At 45.0% G+C, this 14811-nt stretch overlaps 1 long non-coding RNA gene across 1 annotated transcript in view; it reads right to left on the reverse strand.

The window, feature by feature from the left end:
- Window positions 1–14811, reverse strand: part of LOC132817790 (uncharacterized) — a 231501-nt gene that overhangs the window by 202010 nt on the left and 14680 nt on the right. The gene's annotated exons all lie outside the window — the stretch shown is intronic.

Genomic DNA, 14811 nt, shown 5'->3' on the forward strand with positions numbered 1-14811 from the left:
CCAAAACTGCACACAATACTCCAGATGAGGCCGCACCAGAGTCTTATACAACTGCAACATGACCTCAGGACTCCGGAACTCAATTCCTCTGCCAATAAAGCCCAGTACACCATATGCCTTCCTCACAGCACTATTTACCTGGGTGGCAACTTTCAGAGATCTGTGTACATGGACACCAAGATCCCTCTGCTCATCCACACTACCAAGTAGCCTACCATTAGCCCAGTAATCCATCATCTTGTTATTCCTACCAAAGTGAACGACTTCGCACTTAGCTACATTGAATTCCATTTGCCACATTTCCGCCCAGCTCTGCAACTTATCTATATCCCGCTGTAACCTACCACTTCCTTCCTCACTATCCACAACTCCACCGACTTTTGTGTCATCCGCAAACTTGCTTACCCAGCTTTCAAGTCCTTCCTCTAGATCATTTATAAAGATAACAAAAAGCAATGGTCCCAAAACAGATCCTTGTGGTACACCGCTAGTAACTGCGCTCCAAGATGAACATAATCCATCAACTACTACCCTCTGTCTCCTTCCAGCCAGCCAATTCCTAATCCAAACCTCTAATGTATCCTCAATGCCATACCTCCGAAGTTTTAGCATTAGCCTACCATGGGGAACCTTATCGAACGCCTTACTAAAATCCATATACACAACATCTACTGCTTTACCCTCATCCACTTCCTTGGTCACCTTCTCAAAGAACTCAATAAGGTTTGTGAGGCACGACCTGCCCTTCACAAAACCATGCTGGCTATCCCTGATCACGTTATTCCTACCCAGATGTTCATAAATCTTATCCCTTACCATTCTCTCTAAGACTTTGCCCACCACTGAAGTCAGACTCACTGGCCTATAGTTGCTAGGGCTATCCCTACTCCCTTTCTTGAACAACGGGACCACATTCGCTATCCTCCAGTCCTCTGGTACTATTCCTGTTGACAACGACGACATAAAAATCCAGGCCAATGGCTCTGCTATCTCCTCCCTAGCTTCCCATAGGATCCTGGGGTAAATGCCATCAGGCCCAGGAGACTTATCTATATTCATCCTTTCCAATATTCCCAAAACCTCTTCCCTGCATATTTCCAGGGCATCCATTCTAATTATTTGTGATTCCATATTCACATCAGCAACAGTGTCCTGTTCCTGAGTGAATACTGATGAAAAGTACTGATTTAATGTCTCTCCAATCTCCTCCGCCTCCACACACAACTTCCCACTACTATCCTTGACTGGACCGATACCTACCCTAGTCATCCTTTTATTCTTGACATACCTATAGAAAGCCTTTGGGTTTTCCCTAATCCTACCAGCTAAAGACTTTTCATGTCCCCTTCTCGCTTCTCTTAGCTCCCTCTTTAGCTCCTTCCTGGCTACCTTATAACTCTCAATCGCCTCTACTGAACCTTCACGCCTCATCTTTACATATGCCGCCTTCTTCCCTTTCACAAGGGACTCCAATTCCTTACTAAACCACGGCTGCCTCACAAGGCCCTTTACACCATGCCTGACTGGTACATACCTATCGAGGACACGCAGTAGCTGCTCCTTGAACACTCCCCACATCTCATTAGTGTTCTTCTCTTGAAGCCTGTTTTACCAATCCACACATCCTAAGTCATGCCTCACTGCATCATAATTTCCCTGCCCCCAGCTATAGCTCTTGCCCTGCGGCACACGATTATCCCTCTCCATCACTAAAGTAAAAGTCACCGAGTTGTGGTCACTGTCCCCGAAGTGCTCACCTACCTCCAAGTCTAACACCTGGCCTGGTTCATTACCTAGAACCAAATCCAATATAGCCTCCCCTCTTGTTGGCCTGTCGACATATTGTGTCAGGAAACCCTCCTGCACACATTGTACAAACACCGACCCATCTAATGAACTCGAGCTATAGCTCTCCCAGTCAATATCTGGGAAGTTAAAGTCCCCCATAACAACCACCCTGCTACCTTCACTCTTTTCCTGAATCATCCTCGCAATATTATCCTCTACTTCTCTAGGACTATTAGGAGGCCTGTAGAAAACACCTAACAGGGTGACCTCACCTTTCCTATTTCTAACCTCAGCCCAAACTACCTCAGATGGCAAGTCCTCTTCCATCGTCCATTCCACTGCTGTGATACTGTCTTTGACAAGTAATGCCACGCCTCCCCCTTTTTTACCCCCATGTCTGATCCTACTAAAACAATTGAACCCTGGAACGTGCAACAGCCATTCTTGTCCCTGTTCTACCCACGTCTCTGTAATGGCCACAACATCGAAGTCCCAGGTACCAACCCACGCTGCAAGTTCACCTACCTTATTCCTTATACTTCTGGCATTGAAGTATACACACTTCAATCCACCTTTCTGGTTACAGGCACCCTCCTTAGAGATCGCTGCATTATTCCTAACCTCCCTACACTCAAGGTCCTGTACCCTAAAGCTACAGTCCTGGTTCCCATGCCCCCGCGGAGTTAGTTTAAACCCTCCCAAAGAGCACTAGCAAACCTCCCCCAAGGATACTGGTGCCCCTCAGGTTCAAGTGTAGACCATCCTTTTTATAGAGGTCCCACCTTCCCCAGAAAGGACCCCAGTTATCCAGAAACCGGAATCCCTCCCTCCTGCACCATCCCTGTAGCCACGCATTTAACTGCTCTCTCTCCCTGTTCCTCGACTCTCTATCACGTGGCACGGGTAACAAACCAGAGACTACAACTCTGTTTGTTCTAACTCTGAGCTTCCAACCTAGCTCCCTGAAAGCCTGCCTTACATCCTCACCCTTCTTCCTACCTATATCGTTGGTGCCAACGTGGACCACGATCTGGGGCTGCTCCCCCTCCCCCTTAAGGACCCGGAAAACACGATCAGCGACATCACGTACCCTTGCACCTGGGAGGCAACATACCAAACGTGAGTCCCTGTCGCCCCCACAAAACCGTCTGTCTGTACCCCTCACTATTGAGTCCCCAAGAACAATTGCTCTACCTTTCTCCACCCTACCCTTCTGAGCAACGGGGCCAGGCTCCGTGCCAGAGGCCTGAACCTCGTTGCTTGCCCCTGGTAAGTCAGCCCCCCCACAAGTATCCAAAACGGTATACTTGTTCTTGAGGGGAATGATACACATACTGATACTGTGACAACATTTAAGAGATGGATGTGAATAATAAGGGTTTAGAGGTACATGGGCCAAATGCTGGTGAATGGGATGGACTTATTTAGATCTTCTGGTCAGCATGGATGAGTTGGACCGAAGGGTCTGTTTCCCTTGTACATCTCTATGGCTTGAAAAGAGGGCATGTTATAGAAGAGGTGGTGCTGGACGTTTTAAAACAAAGGTATGGAAAGCGCCAGGACCTGATTAAGTGTATCACAGGACATTGTGGGATGTTAGGGAAGAAATTGTGGAGTCCCGAGCAAAGGTATTTGTACCATTGACAGCCATGTGTGATGGGCTGGAAGGCTGGAGGGTGGCATAGTGGACAGTGAAGGAGGTTTGCTAAGATTACAAAGGGATCTTGATGATATGGGGGAATGGGCTGAAAAACTGTAGATGGACTTCAATCTGAATAAATGCAAGATAATGCACTTGGTAAAACAAACAAAGGTAGAGCTGATACAATTACTGTTCAGTTAGTGTTTTAGAGTTGAGGGACCTCCGGGTTCAGGTGCATAATTCTTGAAGTTTGCATCACAGGATGGATAAGACAGTGCTTGGCATGCCTGACTATTGCTCAGTCCATTGAGTGGAGGATTTGGGACGTCATGTTGAGATTGCGCAGACATTTGCGAGGCCTGTTCTGCAATACTCTGTCCAGTTCTGGTCGCCCAGTTATAGGGAGGATATTATTAAGCTGCAGGGGATTCAGAAGAGATTTACCAGGACATTGCTGGGTATGGAAGGCTTGGGTTCTGCAAAATGGCTGGACAGGCTGAGTCATTTTTCACTGGAGTCTGGAAGTTGAGATGTGATGTTATAAAAGCTTATTTTAAAAAATGAGGTATACAGATCGATTTAATGGTAGTTGTCTTTTCCACAGGATGGGGGACTCTCAAGAGGAGGGACCACATTTTTAAGGTTAGAAGAGAGTGATGTTCAAAAAAACGACATGGGGGCAAATTGTTACACAGCGGGTGTTTTGATTGTGGAATGAACCTGCTGAGGAAGGGGTGGATGTGGGTACAATTACAAGGTTTAAAAGATAGAGATACTAAACGGGTATTTTGCATCAGCTTTTACTGTGGAAAAAGACATGGAAGATATAGAATGTCGGGAAATAGATGGTGACACCTTGCAAAATGTACATATTACAGAGGAGCAAATGTTGGATGTCTTGAAATGCATAAAGATGGATAAATTCCCAGGACCTGATCAGGTATACCCTCGAACTCTGTGGGAAGCTAGAGAAGTGATTGCTGGGCCTCTTGCTGAGATATTGGTATCATCGATAGTCACAGGTGAGGTGGCAGAAGACTGGAGGTTGGCAAATGTGGTGCCACTGTTTAAGAAGGGCGGTAAAAACAAGCCAGGGAATTATACATCAGTGAGCCTGACCTCGGCGGTGGGCAAGTTGTTGGAGGGAATCCTGAGGGACATGATGTACATATATTTGGAAAGGCAAGGACTGATCAGTGATAGTCAACATGGCTTTATGCGTGGGAGGTCATGTCTTACAAACTTGATTGAGTTTTTTGAAGAAGTGACAAAGAGGATTGATGAGGGCTGAGCGGTAGATGTGATGTATGTGGACTTCAGTAAGGCGTGCGACAAGTTTCCCCATTGGACACTGGGGAATAGCCAAGGGTAAGGGAGTCCAAAACTCAAGGGTACAAACGAGAGGTGAGAGAGCAAAGATTTAAAAAGGGAGTCAGGGCAAATTATGCACAGATAGAACGGATTGCCCGGGGCACATGGGAGAAACAAGAACAATGACAACATGGAAAACACATTTGTGCATGAATATGGAGAGGAGAAGGTTTGAAGAGCTAAGGGCCAAACGCAGGCAAACGAGATTCATTCAGTTTAGGAAACATGGGCAGCATTGATGAGCTGGACCACAGGTTCTGTTTCGTGCTATATCACTCTGTATCCAGCTAAAGAGGATTACAGTACGGGAATAAAGCATGTTGTAGACACTGAAGCAATTTACTGCGATAGGGATGGTAGTCTAGAATGCAGTACGTTTCAAATATGTGGAGGGACTATCGGGAAGGGAGGAGGTTACAGGGACAGGAACTGTAATAGGAGTTAAAAGTTATTGAAGACACTGGTGCACAAGCAATGTCATAGATACAGTGTTGCAGAGTAGTGAGACTTAGTACAGTGTTGGAAAGAGAACACAGAACAGAAAGATCCCAGGCAGCTTTCCCACCCTCTCGTGGGAGGCCTGCTTTCCCCTCTGTTGTACTGATGCTCACTAAGACAGCACAGGCCTGGATTGATAAATATGAACTCCCAATGCTATGTCAGTGCAATGTAATTTAAAGTAGACTTGGTGATTGAGCCAGGGGTGTGTCTGTACTGTACTGTACTCCCCCTCCAGCACTGTATCTATGTCATGTCTTGTTAGCGATTTTAGGAGCCCTCACACTGCTCTCTGCTCTGTGCACTCTGAGTGATCTTACATCAGTGCAGGATTTATTGAAGGCTCCACATCTCCCTGCCCTTTGTCTCTCAGGCTGACCAACCATCTTCAATGAAGTGTTGGTCAAGACACCCAGCATTTGGGAAGTGTATTGAGTCAGGAACGTCCTGAGTACCAACAGGACACAGAGAAATAGACAGAATGGAAAATTAGACTGATGCAGTGAGGGTTATACATGGAGAATGGAAATGAGCCCCACAGAGATCTGGAAAATCCCACTCCATCCCTGGTCTGCGCTGTTGCATCTCTCTGGAGTGGAGAATTCTGTTGGTACTGGATCTGGAGTAACTGCAAGAGCGAGAGACACTGACAGAGGCAGCAATTAGACCCACACAGTGAGGGATACCACATGGAGGGAGACTGAGTGATATCACCAGAGTGCTGGAAGACCTCAGGATCACACAGTCATGTTGGAAGAATGGGTTTAGCTTCATGTTGCCCTGGTATCAGTGCTCAGGGATGAGCACCCAGTGAGCAGGTGAAGTGATGGCCGAGTGGTATTACTGCGAGAGAATTTATCCAAAACCTCAGCTAATGTTCAGGGGAAGTGGGTTTGAATCCCACCATCAGAAATGTTCAAATTTGAAATCACTAATTTTAAAAGTAGTAATTAACAACCCATAAATAAATATGAAACAATTGCCGATGTACAAAAAACCCAAACACTTGTCCTTTAGATAAGCACACCTGCTCATCCTCAGGTGGTCTGCACGACGTACCCACAGCAAAGTGTTTGCCTCTCAATGATCCTCTGAAATGGCCGAGCAAGTTACTCAGCTCAAAGGCAGCTCGGGCTGGGCAAGAAAGGCTGGTCAGCCAGAGACACCCACATCCCATACCTGGTTTAATAAATAATCCATCATGATGGTCCCCCTGGAACTGTGCTGGGACCAGTGTCCTGCCCAATCATGTCGGTAGGTTTATGGATAGGGCTTTAAACTGACAGAGAGGATGCAGGGGCAGGATTCAGGTGAAAGGAGCTTTCCAAATCCAATGGGAAAAGGTGAAGTATGGGAGCAGCATGGGAATGTGACTGAAGACAAGCAGAAAGGAATAGGATGGGACAGAGTTTAACTAAAACTGTACATCAGGGAATCAGTTTGTAACACGAAATTGTGGGAAAGAGTAAATGATGTTTTTTTTTGGAATGGATAATGTCTCATCAATAAGGTAGATTTGTTGTGACACAGATATAAAAGAGATTTAGACACCAGAGAGACGTGGTTACAGGGTGAACAAAAGTTGGACATAAACATTCAATGCATCATAACCTTGCGGAAACAAAGGCAAACTAGGTAACGCTATCAATAATGGGTAAGAAAGGCATCACAGAGAAAGCATTTGGCCTCAGATCATGAAGTAGAGTCAGTCTGAATGTAAATTCTGGCTACTACTTGCCAAGGACACAAGCAGCAGAACAATCTTAGCCACCGAACAGCATTCCATTGCTCATCACTGCATCACTGGAATTTTTTAAACAAACACATTGTGATAATTTTGGGAATTTTCAATATTCCCATAATCTGGGACAGTCACACTGACAACAGTGATATTGGAAGAGGAGTTCAGAGAATTTTTTTTCAGTGTTACTTTGAATAACAAGTTGTGCAACTGGCCAGGGACATAACTATCTCAGAGCGATCGTTGTGTGATGAAACTTAGTGAATGAGTAATATCACCGGATGAGATCCTCTGGGAAATTGTGATAAAGTGCAATATAAAATTTTAAAGTGATTCATAGAAAGGACAAGCTACAACTAGAAACAAAACCAGCCAATTACATGAGTTTTAAAGGAGAACTGGCCAAGGTAAAGAGGCGAAACAGACTGAAACATGTGTCTGTAAATGAACAGTGGAAAACATTTGAAGGAGCAGTGTAAATCACTCGACAAAAGGACATTCCATTAAAACAGACAAAACCTCAGCAAGAAATTTCCACCGGCCCCTCACTCAGGACAAAATAGTTCATATTAGATTATGAGGCTTGGAAGATCACCAAAAAGTACTTAAAATCCTAAAGTGAGAGACTGTTTTAGGATTAAGTGTTAAAGGGATTGCAAAGGGTCTGCTAGCAGGAGTTCGGCAGTGCGAAGGGGAATCATTGTCAGGGTTCAATATCACAAAAGGAACAGGGAGAGGTGAAGGTGCTGGAGGTGGTGAGAGTGTTACAGAGAGTGGTCAGGGTCTGAACGGTGTTACAATGCCAGTACGGATTGCTGCAGCTGGAGGGGTTTGCAGAGGAAGGGAGGGACATAGGTATTTTTATTTATTCATTCATGGGATGCGGGTGTCACTGCTAATTACCCAGAGGGCAACTCAGAATCAGCCATATTGCAGTGGGTCGGGAGTCACATGTTAGCCAGACCAGGTTAGAATATTTGATGTCCTTCCCTAAAGGAGGTCAGTGAACCAGATGAGTTCTTCCCACTGATCAACAACACTTTTATAGTGGCCTGACCAATGTCTTGTACAGATGCAACATGATGTCCCTACTCCTACTCTTAATGCTCTGCCCAATGAAGGAAACCATCCCAAACGGCTGCTTCACCGGCCTGTCTACCTGTGACACCACATTCAAACAACTGTGTACCTGCATCCCTGGATCTCTGATTGACAACACCACACAGGGCCCGAACATTAACTGTACAAGTCCGACCCTGCTTTGTTTCACCATTTATCTAATTAAACTCCATCTGCTATTCTTCAGCCCACTATCCCAGCAGTACTGTTCATCCTGTTGTATCATAATTAACCTTCTTCACTGTCCACATCACCAGCAATTTCAATGCCACCCAAAAAGCTTCCTTACCAGGAAACCAATATTCCCATCCAAACCATTTATCCAAATGACAAACAACAGTGGGCCCACTACACCGCTGGTCACATGCCTCCTGTCAGAAAAACAACATGTCTCCCATCACCCTCTGTCTCCAACCATCAAGCCCAATTTTCTATCCAGCTGACTAGCTCCTCCTGAACGCCATATCCTTTTATACTGATCTAAGATTATTACGCAGTTTAAGATACGACACGTAGAACACAGAACAGTACAGAACCCTTCGGCCATGATGATATGCCAATCCTTTATCCGACCATAACATTAAAAGAAAAGTGGCAGATAAAGTTTAATTCAGATAAATGCAAGGTGCTGCATTTTGGGAAAGCAAATCTTAGCAGGACTGAAACACTTAATGGTAAGGTCCTAGGGAGTGTTGCTGAACAAAGAGACCTTGGAGTGCAGGTTCATGGCTCTTTGAAAGTGGAGTCGCAGATCGATAGGGTAGTGAAGAAGGCGTTTCGTATGCTTTTCTTTATTGGTCAGAGTATTGAGTACAGAACTTGGGATGTCATGTTGCGACTGTACAGCACATTGGTTCGGCCACTGTTGGAATATTGCGTGCAATTTTGGTCTCCTTACTACCGGAAAGATGCTGGGAAACTTGAAAAGGTTCAGAAAAAAATTACAAGGATGTTGCCAGGGTTAGAGGATTTGAGCTACAGGGAGAGGCTGAACAGGCTGGGGCTGTTTTTCTTGGAGTGTCCGAGGCTGAGGGGTGACCTTATAGAGGTTTACAAAATTATGAGGGACATGGATAGGGTAAATAGACAAAATCTTTTTCCTGGGGTCGGGGAGTCCAGAAATAGAGGGCATAGGTTTAGGGTGAGAGGGGAAAGATATGAAAGAGACCTAAGGGGCAACTTGTTCACACAAGGGTGGTACATGTATGAAATGAGCTGCCAGAGGATGTGGTGGAGGCTGGTACAATTGCAACATTTAAAAGGCATTTGGATGGGTATATGAATAGGAAGGGTTTGGAGGGATATGGACCGTGTGCTGGCAGGTGGGATTAGATGTGGTTGGGATATCTGATCGGCATAGACGGGTTGGACTGAAGTGTCTGTTTCCATGTTGTACATCTCTCTGACTCTAACTTCCATACCCTTCACTTTATTATCATCCATGTGCCTATCCAGAAGTATATTAAATATCCCTGATGCATCTACTTTTACTGCCACCTCTGGCAGTGCATTCCACTCAGCCACCACTCTGTATGTAACGATCCTACCTCTGAAATCTCCCCTTAACCATCCGCTAATCACCTGAAAATTATGCCCCCTTGTAATAGTTATTTATGACAGGGTAAAAAAAAGTCTCTCTATTCACTCTCTCTGTGACTGTCATCACCTTGTTCACCTCTGCCAAGTCACCCTCACCCTTCTTCACTCCAATGAGAAACTCCTTAGCTCACTCAACCTTTCTTCATAAGACATGCTCTCCATTCCAGGCAGCATCCTGGTAAATCTCCTTTTTACCCTCTCTAAAGCTTCCACATCCTTCCTGTAATGAAGGGACCAGATCTGAACACAATATTCCAAGTGGAGTCTAACCAGGGCTCTATAGAGCTGCAGCATAACCTCACAGCTTTAAAACTCAATCCCCAAACTAATGAAATACATAACAATATATTCCTTCTTAACAAGTCTATCAGCAAGGGCGGCTACTTTGAGGGATCTATGGACTTGGAACGCAAGATCCCTCTGTTCCTCCACACTGCCAAAGATCCTGCCTTCAACCCTGTATTCTGCATTCAAATTCAATCTTCAAAATGAATGATTTCATATTTTTCCAGATTGAACTTCATCTGCCGTTTCTCAGCCTACAACAGCCCTCCACACTGTCAGCCACTCCACCAACCTTCCTGTCATTGGGAAACTTACTAACCCACTCTTCCACTCACACATCCAAGTCATTCATAAACTCACAAAGAGCAGAGGTCCTGTAACCTCTCCCTGCAGAAAACCACTGGTCACTGAGCTCCAGGATGTATTGTTTCTATCTATCATCACCGTCTGTCTTCTGTGGGCCAGTAATCCTGTATTCAGACAGACAGGTTTCCCTGTATCCCATGCCTCCGTACTTTCTGAATGAGCCATAAAGGTGTTTTGACACATTCTCAAAAGATTCAATATGATTTAGAAGGCATGACATGCCCCTTACAAAGCCATGCTGACTATCTCTAATCAACTATGGTTTTCCAAGGAATAATAAATCCTGTCTCCCAGAGTCCTCTCCAATAATCTGCACACCACAGACATAAAACGGACAGGTGTGCAATTCCGAGGATTATCCCTATTCCCTTTCCTGAACAAGGGAATAATATTTTCCTGTCTCCAATCATCTGGTCGGACTCCAATGGACAGTGAGGGTGCAAAGGTCATCACCAGGTGCGCAGCAATCCATTCCCTCGCTTCGTGTAGTAACTTGGGACGCATCCAATCTGGTTCAGCGACTTATCTATCCTTATCTTTTGCAAAATTCTCAGCACATCCTCCTCCTTAACATCCACCTGTTCACATACATCAGCCTGTTTCACGCTGTCCTCACAAACGACAAGACCCTTCTCAGCAGTGAATACTGAGACATAGTATTCATTAAGGACCTCCCCCACCTCCTGTGACTCCAGGCACAAGTTCCTTCCACTATCCCAGAGTGGCCTTATCCTCACTCTGACCATCCTCTTGTTCCTCACATAAGTGGAGAATGCCTCACGGTTTTCCTTAATCCTTCCCAACAAAACTTTTTCATGCACCCTTCTAGTTGTCCTAAGTCCATTCCTCGGGTCCTTCCTGGTACCTTCAGAGCATCCCTACAGTGTGGAAACGGGCCATTTGACCCAATAACTCCATACCAACCCTCCAAACAGTATCCAACCCAGCCCCCTTCCCCATTACTCTCCATTTGCCCTGACTAATGCACCAAACTACCCATCCCTGAACACTATGGGTAATTTAGCATGGCTGAGTCACCTAATCTGCACATCTTTGGGCTGTGGGGGGGAAAACGGAGCACCTGGAGGAAACCCACAGAAAGACTGTGCAAACTCCCCATAGACAGTCGCCAGAGGCTGTAATTGAAATGGAGCCCGTGGTGCTGTGAAGTCGCAGTACTAACCACTGAGACACCGTGCCACCCAATGTAACTCTCTGGAGCCCTGTCTGATCCTTGCTTCCTCAACCTTAAGTAAGCTTCTTTCTTCCTCTTGACTAGATGCTAAAGTCCATGTGGACAACGTTGACCGCTCTGCCTTCATCTATCTCTTGGCCACCTCTTCGAAGAGTCAATCCGGTTTGGGAAACGTGGTTTTCCATTCACAAAGCCATGCTGACCATCTCCAATCAGCCCTTGCCTTTGTAAATAGAAGGAGCTCCTTTCTCTCAGAATCTCCTCCAACAACTTCCCCATCACTGGGCTCACTGGGCTGTAATTTCCTGGCTTTTCCCTGCAGTCCTTAAACGATGGAACAGCATTAGCCGCCCTCCAGTCTTCCGACACCTCACTGTGTTTGTTGATAATATAAATATCTCTGTAAGGGACACTGCAATCTCTTCCCTAGCTTCCCACAATATTCTAGTATCGACCCAATGAGCTACTGAGGATTGATCTACCTTTATTTGTTTTAAGATTCCAGCACTTTCTCTTCTCTGGTGAGGATTCTTTCCAAGACATCAGTATTTATTTCCCCAAGCTCCCGAGCTTCCATGTCTTTCTCCACAGTAAATACTGACAAGAATATTTTGTCTAATATCTCACCCATCTCCTCTGGTTCCACACATGGATGACCTTATTGATCTTTAAGGGACCCTATTCTCTACCAAATTACCCCTTAGCCCTTATTGAAACTTGTGTAAAGGCTTCTGATAATTCAAATACACCATATCCCCTATACCACTACACCCCTCCTACACCCTTACAGTTCTGGCATTTATATTCACACCAACAAATTAAATCCAACAGGCTCAAAAACAAATTCTATTTTATCGAATGTGTTTCTCAGGGTCCAGTTATTGTATATTGACATATCCTTTCTAACAATGTCAGTATGGTCCCGACGTACTGTCAGTCTCACAATATTTGGTTTCAGACTGACAGCAGAAGGGTTGTGGGAGTTCTTGTCTATCAATCTGAAAAAGGTAGCTCACAGGGTCAGCAAGTAAAAGAGAAGGCAAATCAAATGCTGCCATTGATTACAGAGGGAATGGAGTCTAAAAATAGGGAGGTCTTGCTAAAACGATGCAAGGTACAAGTCAGATCACACCTCGAATATTATGAACAGTGTGAGTGCCCGAAGGAAAGGCATTGGAGGCAGGTCAGAGAAGGGTCACTTGGCTGATCCTGAGAATGGAGGGATTTCCAATGAGACGAGGTGGAGTAGGTTGAGGTTGAACCCATTGAAGTTTAGATAATGAGAGAGAAATGGAATGAGACATCCAAGATTCTGAGGGGCTGTGATCGGGCAGATGCTGGGAAGTTAGAAAACTGAACAGCACAGCACAGCAACAGGCCCTTCGGCCCACCACGTCTATGCTTTCCTTGATGCTATTCTAACGCATACAATCTGCCTGCACATGGTCCATATCCCTCTATTCTCTTCCCGTTCATGTTTCTGTTGAAATCCCACTTCAAAACTTTACTCACGTTTCTCTTTCTATGACCTCGCTTGGCAACTTCCACTCTATGTAAAAAAAAACTTGCCTCACACATCTCGTTTAAATTTTCTCTTTCTCACCTTAAACCTCTGCGCTCTAGTATTTGAAACTTACACATTGGAAAAGAGATGCTGACTATCTACATTATCTATCCCTGTCCTAATGTTATATCCCTGTACCTGGACACCTGTCAGCCTCTGATACCCTCACAAAGCAATTCAACTTTGTTTAATTTCCTCTTAACACCTAACACACACTTAAAAACCCTAACACAGGCAACGTGCTGATAAACCCATTTTGCACCCTCTCCAAAGCCTCCCCAACCTCCCTATTGTGTGGAGATGAGAACTGCACACAGTTCTCCAAATGTGGCCAAACGTTTTATACAATTACAACATCAGATGCAAACCACTTTACCCAACGTTGTGACCGATGAAGGCCATTTGCTTTGTTTCCCATCTGAAACACTTCTGTTGCCATTTTCAGGGAGTTACTGACTTGCACCAAGATCCTTCTGTATATCAATATCCCTCAGTATGCGAACTTTATTCCTGAATTTGACATCATCTCACACTTGTCCAGACTAAACCCAATTTGCCATTTCTGTCTATCTCTCCGATTGTTCTGTAACCTCCTGAATCAGGGAAACAAGGGTTTTGTGGAAAAGGCAGGAAAGTAGAGTTGGACAATATCAGATCAGCCATGATCTGACTGAAGGGCACAGTATACTCAATGGGCCAAATGGCCTCATTCCCCTCCTACATCTCATGGTCTGAGCACAAACTCAATACGTCCTGCATAATATTATGGGTTTCTGCTCACAAAACCCCTTTATAATGGGATTATTGGATATTTATTAGTACACAGCACTTGATCTACAAATATGACATGATGTTGTAGAAAACTATCTCACGTACAATCCAGGATTCTATCCGTTACAGCACTGATACTCACTGCTGTATCAGTCGGCATGGAGATCACACCACTGTCACACACAGGTACTGTACTGTTCTTGCTACAAGTACATTCAGTGTCCTGACTGTAACCACATTGACATTCGCATCACTGGTTGGTGCCTACAGAAGAATTCCTGCTAACGGTTGCTGTTGCTTGCTTATTCTCAGCTCCACTTTTGTTATTCAGATCCACATGACTGTCTCATTAATGCATTAAACTCATCCTTGCTTCACAACTTGTTGGCGTTTTACCTAATCTGCCTATTGGGACGAGATTAGTTTGGGATATCTGCTCAGCATGGATGGGTTGGATCGAAGGGTCGGTTTCCATGCTGTACATCTCTCTGTCTCTATGACTCTATCCCAACAACCATTCAGTATTCACTTCCCAGCGATGGTCATTCTGCAGCTAAATCTCCGGAATGACAGTTCCATAATATCTGTTCACTGTCATTCCATCTGCCTTATGGTGAATGCAGGGAGTCATTCCTCAGTAGTGGGGGGTTGAACAGATGGGTTGAGTTACAGAAATAGGGAGGCTTACAGGGACTCAAGGATGTTAGAGATAAACAGAGTTACATCTGGTCAAGAATTGGGACAAAGGGGTTTGGGGATTGGAGGAATTTACAGAGATAGAGGGAGCTGGATTAGATTCTTGAGATAGGGATAGGGATGGAGAAAGGAAGAGGTAGGCAGACTGAGAGGCACAGACAGGGGGCTGTTTCTTC

Source organism: Hemiscyllium ocellatum, chromosome 8, assembly GCF_020745735.1.
Source record: "Hemiscyllium ocellatum isolate sHemOce1 chromosome 8, sHemOce1.pat.X.cur, whole genome shotgun sequence".
In the NCBI taxonomy this organism is placed as follows: domain Eukaryota; kingdom Metazoa; phylum Chordata; class Chondrichthyes; order Orectolobiformes; family Hemiscylliidae; genus Hemiscyllium; species Hemiscyllium ocellatum.